At 46.2% G+C, this 10,503-nt stretch overlaps 1 long non-coding RNA gene across 2 annotated transcripts in view; it reads right to left on the bottom strand.

The window, feature by feature from the left end:
- LOC135901272 (uncharacterized) overlaps positions 1 to 9,728 on the bottom strand; it is a 63,553-nt gene extending 53,825 nt beyond the window's left edge. For both annotated transcript variants that reach the window (XR_010564074.1, XR_010564075.1), the window contains exon 1: positions 9,497 to 9,728. This is a non-coding gene — a long non-coding RNA (uncharacterized lncRNA). The remainder of the gene's footprint in view (positions 1 to 9,496) is intronic.
- Positions 9,729 to 10,503: the final 775 nt, after the last annotated feature.

Below are 10,503 nucleotides of genomic sequence, written 5' to 3'. Positions count from 1 at the left end.
CATTTTACTCAAAAGCAAGTGCGTAGATAGCCACAATATGTAAAAATTACCATATAATTGCGCGGGAAATGATTGCAACATTGTGCTTGAAACAAAGCAGTCCCAGCGAAAAAGCGCTTGCCATCCCATTAAACGTTGCGTGACACACAGTTTTGCGCAATATGTTGTGACGGGAGCGCATAGACTGGACGTCAGGGCAGGCATTGTTGTAACGAGAGTAATGCGGTGAAATTAGCTAACGCGCTAATGTGAAAGCTCGACGGCTTGCTGAAGCATCTTACATACTGATAGCGGAAAGACCGCAAAAATAGAAAAGAACCGTGCTGTGGGCCTGGTTTCTCCTTTTCTTATTTTCTTGTTTTTTTTTTAGTAATCATGCTATTTATAGGCAAGTAGCTAACATAACCAAATTCAATGTACTTAATTAATCTTACGCTGAGCAGTTTCATAAGTTGCCGAATTATACTCAGATATAGTAACGTCAAGACAGGGTTACAATCACTTGCCTCAAATATTACAGCACGCAAGAAAAAAAAAAACATTTCGCACAAAAGTGTTAGATGACCACTCTTCAATGCTACACGTCGACGAAAAAGTGCCGCTTGGAGAAAAGGAAATGCCATCCCACTATAGCGAGAAAGCGCTGGCGAGCTTCCGAGCATCACCGTTTTGAGAGCTGCCGTGTAAGGACTCTTCAATTCTCAAGTTGTGGAGAGCAGTTGGGTCAAACGATAAGCGAGGCACGGTTGCAAAGCTGTTGGCAGAAGCCCCATTTCGAAAGAGCGACACGGCAAAATATTGTTCCTACTAAAGCGCTCCCCTTCACTCGCGAATTTCATTATAGTTGGCAAACGCGCAGACGGTTCGGACCGCTGCGAAGGAACGCCATATTTTTGTTCTCATTTTTGGAAATTATTGAGGCAGTGACGTCCGTGAGCGAGACTCTATTAATAGCTTGCCGCCTTATATAGGTTCGCTGCTGCTTCTATAGGATGAAAGGTACACGTTTCCTGCAATTGAAATAATTGTTCATTCTTATTTTTTTTATTCACGTGACTGCTCAGCGTGGGGTATCGAACTTTTCATCAAATAACAGCTCAACGCTATGGTGAGCCGGTGACATACCTGCTGCTAACTTTCCCGCAAACAACTGGTCATCATTAATGAATAAATCAAGAATGAATAAATGAATCAGGACCGTTCGAAACCTTTGGTTGTGCCAAGTGGCAATCAGTTTTATTTTGTGTTATGCTTGCACTGCAGGGTCTAACGCACCAAAAACAATGACGGAAAACAGGTACCATGAATGTGGAACGACGGGAAGTTTGAGCCCAAAGTGGACGAACACAGTACGTACAACGTATACAAATAAAACGGCACAAATGTTTTTATATTTCGTGCTGTGTTTGTGAAACTTGTATATAACATGCCCGTCATTGAACTGTGGGGCAACCTTTTGGAATTGACTCGTAGACGTGCCCTCTAAAAAATAAAAAAAATAAAAAAGGTGGAAGGGCAGAAAGAGGAAGAGTAAAAAAGAAGATTACGGGAGTATTGTAAATTTAGATTGAAATCCATAACGGGAAATCCACTGGTTATGTGTCTTGGGCAGTTCACAGAGTCAAAGGATTTTGGTGTTCGTCCATTGGCGACCCTATGTACTCCTCACGTTGGGCAGCAAGGAGCGCGAACTTGCACTCCATGTACGGCAGCGATTGTATACTGCGGTAGCGACGCTATCTATAAAAGCTCCGCCACGGAATATGACACGCCACCACAGCCCATTTTGGGCGATAAGTAATAGATCCGTACACCCGTCTTGTGCGCACTGGCTTCACCGCAGTGCCGGTCAGCGCTAGATTCAAGATTTTAATATCCAAGTACATGTGACACATTGTATATGGAATATAATATACAAGGGGGTCTCAAAGCCACAAGACTGAGAGTGAGACCTCCTATAAAATCATACACCAGACAGCAACATTTCGGTAAACAGTGGTAAACACAGAAAATTGAGATATAAAAATGTTCAGTTAAGCAAAAAAATAAAATTAAAATAAAACATATATAAATAAGTATGAGAGCACTTATTATGAACGTTAAGAAGTGTTTATGAGTTTAACAAGTATGAGCGCAAAGCCTTTTTAAACATTTCAAAGGATTTCTTCTTTATACTTACAGGCAAGGAATTCCAAAATGATACCGACGAGAAGTTAGCTGTAGACTTGCCATAGTTAGTCCTGGCTTTAGGTAAGAGAAAGTTATTTAATTTTGCAAAGCGAGTTGATGATACATGAGGAAACTGATCAGGGTGTAGTAAAGGAATTGGAAGCTTTCCGTTCACATATTCTATATAAGAACGCCGAGAAAGTATTTGTTTACTTTTTGAACCGATAAAATACCATGCGAGTAGAGTAAGGAGGATACATTAAACATGAAGCTTCTGAAGGTTGTTGTTCTTATTGCTTGATTCCGGAGACGCTGAATGGTTGCTAAATGAGTAACGTACGTGTTTCCCCGCGATGAGATGCAATAGACAATGTTGCTGTGAAAGAAAGCGTAATAAAGCGACACAAATATTTCAACACGAAAGAAAGGACGAGCTTTTAGTAAAATTCGAATGGCATATGCTGCTCTTCGCGTCAGCAGTGAGATGTGCAAGTTAAACCTTAAATGTTCATCTAGTTTGATCCCACGAGAAATTGCACTTAGAGGTAGCATGAGTTCGAGTATCACCCACATAGACAAAATAATTGTTAGGTATAATTCGCTTAGTTGACGAAAATATGACGAAGTTAGATTTTTCGGCATTTATATTTAACTTATTCATATTATTTATTTATTATACATAAATTATATTTATATACTAACGCCGAGCAGGCGGTGCCTCTTCGTGACAATGCAGCCTACATTGATGGGGCAGCGCAGACGATGAAGACTCACGTAGAGAAAAATACAGGACAGCCTTGTGTCATCCTTGTGTCGTAGTCGTTTGTGCGGCCCCAGTACCAACCAGCATCAACTTCCCCAAATGTATATTTTTCTGAATGTAGACTATTGTTGAGTGCGTTGAATGATCTGAACAGTCTCGGGCACATTTTCAGGCAGATTGTACTAATTACCACCAGGTTACGCAAGGTACCACAGGAGTTAGATAGTTAGGCTCGTGTCAGTGATCGCCGAGGAGGCTGTTTCCTGCAAATACCTACAAGCAAAATCCCGCAATAAGGAGATTCGCATATATGTGTGTTTCTTTTTTCCTTTCCCTTCTTTTTTCTTTCTCTCGTATTTTTTTTTAATTTTTGCAAGAGTCCTACTCCCAAATTAGCGGTTCATTTCAGATCGGTGTATATAATACATCAATTTTGTCCATTTTAGATGTATTAAGCGTAGTTTACAGAATTGCGCTGTCATTTTTTTTTCTCATTCCGCAATTTTCACAAATCCAATGTTTTCTAAAAAAATGATGACATAAGTTGAATATTCTGTTCGTACAGTTACCAGAATTCAACTGCCTTAGCAAGGTACAAACCTCATCGAGATGGTTGCTGTGGCTGCCGAGAAAAAAGATTTTTCCGTTTGATCCTTCCGTATCATTGTAAGCGATGGAGTCGCAGCGCCCTCCAAGAAAATCTCACACAGTGATTTTTGAACTTTCATTCAAGAAAATTGATATATTTTATTGGGAGAATTGTCTAAAGGCATCGGTGAAGCTCAGATGACACCATTTACAGAAGCATTATGATTTCGTGCAATAGCGCTTTTACGCCATCATTTCAACATTTCTACTCGAGTGCACAACTATACGAAGTTTAGCAAATCCCACGAGAAATAAAGCTTTATACATCATGCGCTGCCAAAAGAAACGACACATAACCACTAAATAGCGTAGAAATGTACTTGTCAGAGAACTTAAAAAAAGAAAGACATTTCCAAATATCAACCAGAATTCTAGCTAATTGTGCAAAGGATCAAACGGTTTATTGGCTTTCCTAGAGTAAACGCTATTTCGTCCTCGTTTCCTAGACTTACCCAGTGAAATACCGTTATCTAAAAGATCTGCAGTCTCAGGCTATTTGTTCAGAATATCTGGTGCCTGCGTGCTTCATCTTCGATCACCATAGTTGGTGCGTGAACAAAATTTGCGTACCGATTATTTAGATTATATGGACGATCATTCAAGGGATGTCGTCTCTGGAGCAGTAACGTCTCTGTTTCGCATTGACACAACGCTTCCAACGCTGATACACACGTACATCTCGAAAGCATTTTACGGGCATTCTTTTCTCCGAACAGCCGCGGTGGTACGGCATGCCCGTACGTTCGTCGACGCTCCGTTGCCCGACATCTTGCAGAGCACCGCGTCGAGTGTTTCGCCAGCAAAACGCTCGTTGATTGATCTGCCGACCTCGTGGTTTCGTCTTCTGTCCTTGCCGAGAAAAATCCCTGGGCGCAATACGCCACCGCGTCTTGAGTGAGGCGACGCGAGGCGTCTCACGGGGCCAAGAAGCCGCTCCTCCGTGTCCTCCGTGGATCCGCTAGAGCGAGCGGAAAGATGGACACTGCCGCTCCCCGCCTCGAGGCAGGAGTGCGGAGCTCGCATCGGTCTTCGTCGAGCAGGCTGCGGTGCGCGTTGTTTCTTGCTTGCTTTCTTTCTCCTCCGTGCATCTCGGATATGGGCCGAAAGAATAAAGAGGCGCTGATACGGTACAGTTTGTTTGCAACGAAGAAGCCAGGAGCGGCGCCTCTTCTCCCTGGCCCTTCACGGAGCCAATTTCCCAGCCGCACGAGGTAGACGACAGTGTCTCGCGGCGACAGGAGCCGGCGACAGCAGGGACAGGAGCCGGCGCGATCGCGGGCCGCTCCCGGCGCCGGGCCTTTCGGGGGCCGGGGCGCGCGATCGTCCTGGCGCGCAATTTTCGAGTTTGTCGTGTCAACGCGCATCCTGATAGAGTCGTCCGTTCGGCCACGGCGACAGATTAGGGCGCAGAAGGCGTGGGCGCCGCGCTGATGATGTGTCCACCGCTCGTCACCGACCTTCGGACGGCCGCCCTACTTGCAGTTGGCTCAGTGAAAATAGCTTTGTAATACTATGCATTATGACCTAATAAGCGTCATGACGGGCATCTGTCCCCACGCGGCGACGTTCTTTGCACTAACAAGATGCGCTCGGCCGTTCTCTTTGCTTGCTGGCCTTGCCGCTGCAACACTCGGTGTCCGCTTTGTCGCGGCGTTACGCGAGGACGGGGCGAGTGCGCGATCTCCGTTCGCGGCCCACTCAGCCTCAGCTGTCCGTCATGGCACGGAGAGGATTCAATCGACGGCACGCATGCGCAGCGCCTCACGTGGAACCAGTGAGCGGAAGCGTCGAGGAAGCGTTGGTGAAGTCTGATGGATCAACACAAAAAGTGTGCGAAACTAAGGCGAGTGCGGGCGAAGATTGTCGCTAATGTTTATTATCATCATGCGAGACTATATAGCAGCCTTTTCGACTGAAGCGGAAGAGAACACATAAAAGCACATGTCGATGTTTTAATTATTAGATCATTGCTGCGGTGGTCAGTCTGTGATCAGTACTTGGGCACCGACGAATATTCATGTTCAGCGGAGGCCGAGCTCACATGACATCACAATTCACCTTCCCGCCGATCGTCAACAACCTAGCCCGCAATGATGTTGCGCTTAATGATTAAGCTCAGCCCGCTGTCTTTTCCCGCGAAGACGCAAAGTATGCACAGCCCTCGACTTATTTAACAGTACCACGTGAGCGTCGACCGGCCGGCATGTCAGCTCTTCCGAACAGCGTTGAGTGACGAACGGCACGGGCACATCAAGGTCACCCCGAGCGAAACTGTCGTCTGCTGGGCTCTTCCCACCAGCACGGCAAAGACACTGTCACGGTTAAATCGGTGGTCAGCCTCCAAGCCAATCGGACATAGCAAGAGCGCTCGTAGCAAAGTTGCATTATAGTCAAGATTTCGACGAATACTCTTGTCAAGCAACAATTAATGTTAGACATGGTCAGTGACCACTACCATTTCCTCTCCTAGGCAACACCCCTGTTCGTGCAAGTAAATGAAGAAGACGTCAAAGCTCTGGTTGACAGCAGAATCATTGGGGTAAACAAGAACAAGATCCCAGAGCTGAATCTAGTCAAAGATTGTCCTATCATCGTGTATGGATATCGTGAAAATAGACAAATGCGCAATAAAAGGGCGGATGTGTTGATTACGAGGCAGAGCAGGAGCCTCTCGGAGAAAGCACTCGTTTTTAGCAAGGCGAAATACCAAATGCTCTTGTCCAGACCACTCATACAAGAGCTGCGTTTAAATCGCTATGGGCAATGTCATGTCGCAACACACGATCGCCGGTCACGTTCCTTTATAATCCTTGGTGAAAACTGCCGCAAGCCCACTACAGCAGCAAACGACACTCGAATGCACCCACGGCTACATTGTGTTGGAGGCTACCAAAAATTTACATCAATGCTTGAAGTGACTTTCGGGCTACGTGATAGTAGTGAAGCGGGCAACTCGTCGATAGAGGTAAAGTTCTCGCCGAAGGAAGAGTAGCGAAAACGCTTATCGGCCGTGTCGTACTCTCGTCTGTATATCCCTTTGCTCCTTCGATTGCCATTGGAACCCTACATCTTTGCTTCGACTTCAGGCGAAATAAGCAAATAAGCTGAGCCCTTCCCCTTTCCGATGCCACATATCGACGAAATCATCAACAAGACCAGAGGCTGCCAAGTTTTTGCTTGTCTCGATAAGGGCTTCTGCCAGCTGTCCCTTAGAAAGAGACCTATAATTTATTACCTTGATGTATATGAATATAATAGGCTTCCACTCGGTTGAAAAACACCAGGCTGGTTTCAGAAGATGGTGAACATTGTTTTTAAGCCATAACTGGGACTATTCTGCAATGTTTACATCGTCGACATCTTATAGTGTACTCACAGTCAGAAAAGGAAAATACCGGACACCTCGTGAACATTTTTCAAAAGCTTAGCGACTCATATCTCAATATAAATAAAAAGTAGATACTTTTGGACAAAGGAGGTTTTCCTTGAGAGAAGGAAGAAAATTGTGAAAATTTGCGTAAGATTCAAACATTGCGAAATAGATTTCTTAGGACTGTGGAAAACGTGCCAATGTATTTTCACACATGTAGCCCATTCGTCAAATATAACGTATTACCTGTGATACAGTTGTTTGAATTTATTCTTTGTAAAACACTTAAGACGGTAACTACGAACATGCAAACATTTTCTTTCCTACAAAGGTTAGCCAACTTTAAAAGAAAGGTTACAAATTATCAGACACGCAGTACAGAACCATACGCGCAAAGTTTTCATTTCTTGCGGAGGGGAAAGGGGCGGGGGACTTGGGCCCGGACAGCTTTCCGAACTACCCGCAAAAATGATATATATATATATATATATATATATATATATATATATATATATATATATATATATATATATATATAACTTCCTGTGAGATCGAGGAATTGTTCACTGCAGTGGCGGCCTTATATATATGAGTATTTCCAAGACTTCATAGTTGGAAACAGTTGAATTTCACAACCTAAGTCCCCTCCCATCACCAAGAGACTGGAGTCTCTCGGATGAGCCATGCAACAAGCGGTTTCAGTTAAACACGTTAGGGAGATATATGTGTTTTTTGCCTGTTAAGCCGCACAAATACACATCAGTGAAAGAAAGCCATGTAACGCCTTGTGCGCTGTCTCCCCGGGCGCCTAGTGTTATGTTTCCGCAGGTGCTTATACGGTGAAAAATACGGTTCCTTCTCAGCTTCAGCCGGGCTCTGGCGAGGTACCTATTAGCGACCGGCCCACTACCGTTGGCTTTGTTGCAGGTGCTCATGCTCGTGTTTTGTAGCCGGCGCACACTGCGACGTCCGTAGCCGCGGTAGAAGCGAGCTGGCCGCATGTTTTCTATTTCTCGTTTTATCGCGATAGCAATTATATCGACAGTCAAGATAAATTTTCTCAGTCTTCACGCCTTGATGTTCCGTATAAAGTCGGAAAGCCATATGAATGAGCGACCTATACAGTGTGGGTGCGAGAGAAAGTACGCGATAGTGAGCTAAAAGGGATGGCGGCTTGATGGTCATTAAATATTGACGCGCTCAATATTCGGGTTAGTTGGAGGTCACGTGATCAAACGCGCGCTTGGGAAAGAGAGCATGCGTCTTCTGCTCTCGCCCTGCGGCTGCAAAGCACTGTGCGCGGCTGACGCCTACGCGGCTCGCGTGCCGTACCTAATCGTTGTTACTCATCGGTGAGTGCAATGATAAAGGCCGAGCAGGGATGGCTGATGACTTCCCGGGCGGTCTTTCCACGCCCCTAGTGTTGCAGATAGCGTAGTCTAAATTCAGAGGGGGTGGTTATTGTAAATCGCTGACAGAGGCCGTACTGTAGTGAACATAAAAATAATCAGATGGGGGTGAAAACACACGCACGCACGCACGCACACGCACGCACAAGAAAAGGCTCTTACACTAGATTGTTCGTGCGAAAAGAATTCCAGCCAATACTGGCAGTGGACTTATTATTAGCCGGTGCGGCCAGTCAATAACAAAAAGCACTTATACGAACGAAAAGCTTTTTGAATACGGCCACAGATCTTCAGGAAACATTCCATATTCGTGGCTGCTCGGTTTCTGTTGAGCCCCCCTTCGCGTGGCAAAGCGTGCCGGAGACGATTTGCCTCCGTCGTCGATGGCCGCTGGCTCCGTACCAGTGCGCGGCGAGCAGCCCCGTGCCGCGGCCCCGGGCTAATCGCGGGGCCGTCCTGTTGTTGCCGCGACGCGGCTTGTTTCGCGGCAGCCCCAGATTGTCCCCTTGACGTGATATATAGATTAGGGCAATAAGCAGGCCGCTTGTTGGCGGGCCACTTCAAAGGCAGCCGCCGGGCATTCCGACGCTGTTCCCGTTGAAGCACCTGCGCCGCGACCCCAGCGGCCAGACACGGCGAAAGAAAAGGCGCCGTAAGACAGCGATTTACAACGTTCGCCTTTCACGCGGCCGGCTATTTTCTTCTTGAGCCGCGCTCGCGGCTGCCGCTGCTGCCGCTGCTGCTTCTTCGGACGGCAAGGGGTTCGGCGGCCCTGATTTACAAGGCGCGCGGAACGCGGTCCCGGGACTCCGTGTTTTTCAGCAGCGCCGCCGGCCCGCGTGGCTCTTCAAGGTCGGCCGCAAGGACGACGCCGAAAAATGCCGCCGCCGCCGCCGCCGCCGAGGTGCTCGGGGCTCGAGGACTGGGCCACCTGTGGCCACCCCGGAGGCCGAGCGCGCAGGCGCGCCGCGGGTTGCTTGCCGCCTGTAGCCTGAGTCCGCGTGAGCCCCGCGACCGAGACACGGTTGCCCACACGTCGTCGTGCTCGCGTGTCACAGTGGCAAGACAGCGCGTGGCAGCTGACAAACAAACAAACAAACAAAAAAAAAGAAAACGCTCTGCTGAGGCTCTACTCACGACGTTGTCTCTTCTTGCGCGCACGAAGCATCGCGAACTTGTGTCTGCGCTGTAGCTGTATGCCAAACAAACGGGAAACAAAAAATTGTTGGCGGAAGTATTACGGCTGACATGCGTAGTTTTTTGTTTTTTTCTTTGGTGTTTGTACTGAAGGGAAACGAAGCGTCAGCATCGTCGTCTCAACTCGGTGCGCCCACTGCATGCATACACGCGAATAAAGTTGGCAAACTGGTACATTGCGTCAACGTTAAGAGAAAGCTCGTTCATTTATTTACGTAATGCAGCGGGTCATGTGGTTCCAAATAGCAGTGCGTGCCTACGAAACTCCCCGGAACAGAGACAAACTTGCGTCCTCTGCGCCACAAATGAAAATAATGTGAGACTAATATTGATTGATTGATTGATTGATTGATTGATTGATTGATTGATTGATTGATTGATTGATTGAAGCTATATGGAAATAAAAATAGAAGAAAGAGACGTAGTCGTCTTATAATCGTGACGGCTACTCCTTTCCGCATGGCAAAAACAACAACATAAAAATATGTATGTAGTGAGAAAACAAACACAAACAACATCACAGGGCCAAAAATCCACAGCACATAGTCCTATACACACACGAACATGTAGATATGAAAGGCGAAGACAAGTCGCACCACAATGAGTTTGTTTAAGTCACAAACACGCACAAGCGACCGCGATGTAAGCTGCGCTGAGCACGTAAACAGGTGAGAAATACACACCGATAAAACAATGCACGCACAGAGATTTGACCGTCAAAAGTGAGCTTCATAACAGAATACAAAAGAATATGACTCGTAATATAAAAGCGCTAATAATTACAAATAATGGAATCAAGTTGTAGTTACATTGTGTGACTATTCAGTGTGGTATCTAGTACTTGTTAAGGATGCCTGTGCATTCTAAAAATTGATAGTCACTTAAATATACTTGCGTGATTTGGATGTGAAAGCATTAAATTGGGGGGTTTTACGTGCCAAAACCAC

Source organism: Dermacentor albipictus, chromosome 1 (genome assembly GCF_038994185.2).
Source record: "Dermacentor albipictus isolate Rhodes 1998 colony chromosome 1, USDA_Dalb.pri_finalv2, whole genome shotgun sequence".
Taxonomy (NCBI): domain Eukaryota; kingdom Metazoa; phylum Arthropoda; class Arachnida; order Ixodida; family Ixodidae; genus Dermacentor; species Dermacentor albipictus.
This window is presented reverse-complemented; position numbering and strand designations above follow the sequence as displayed.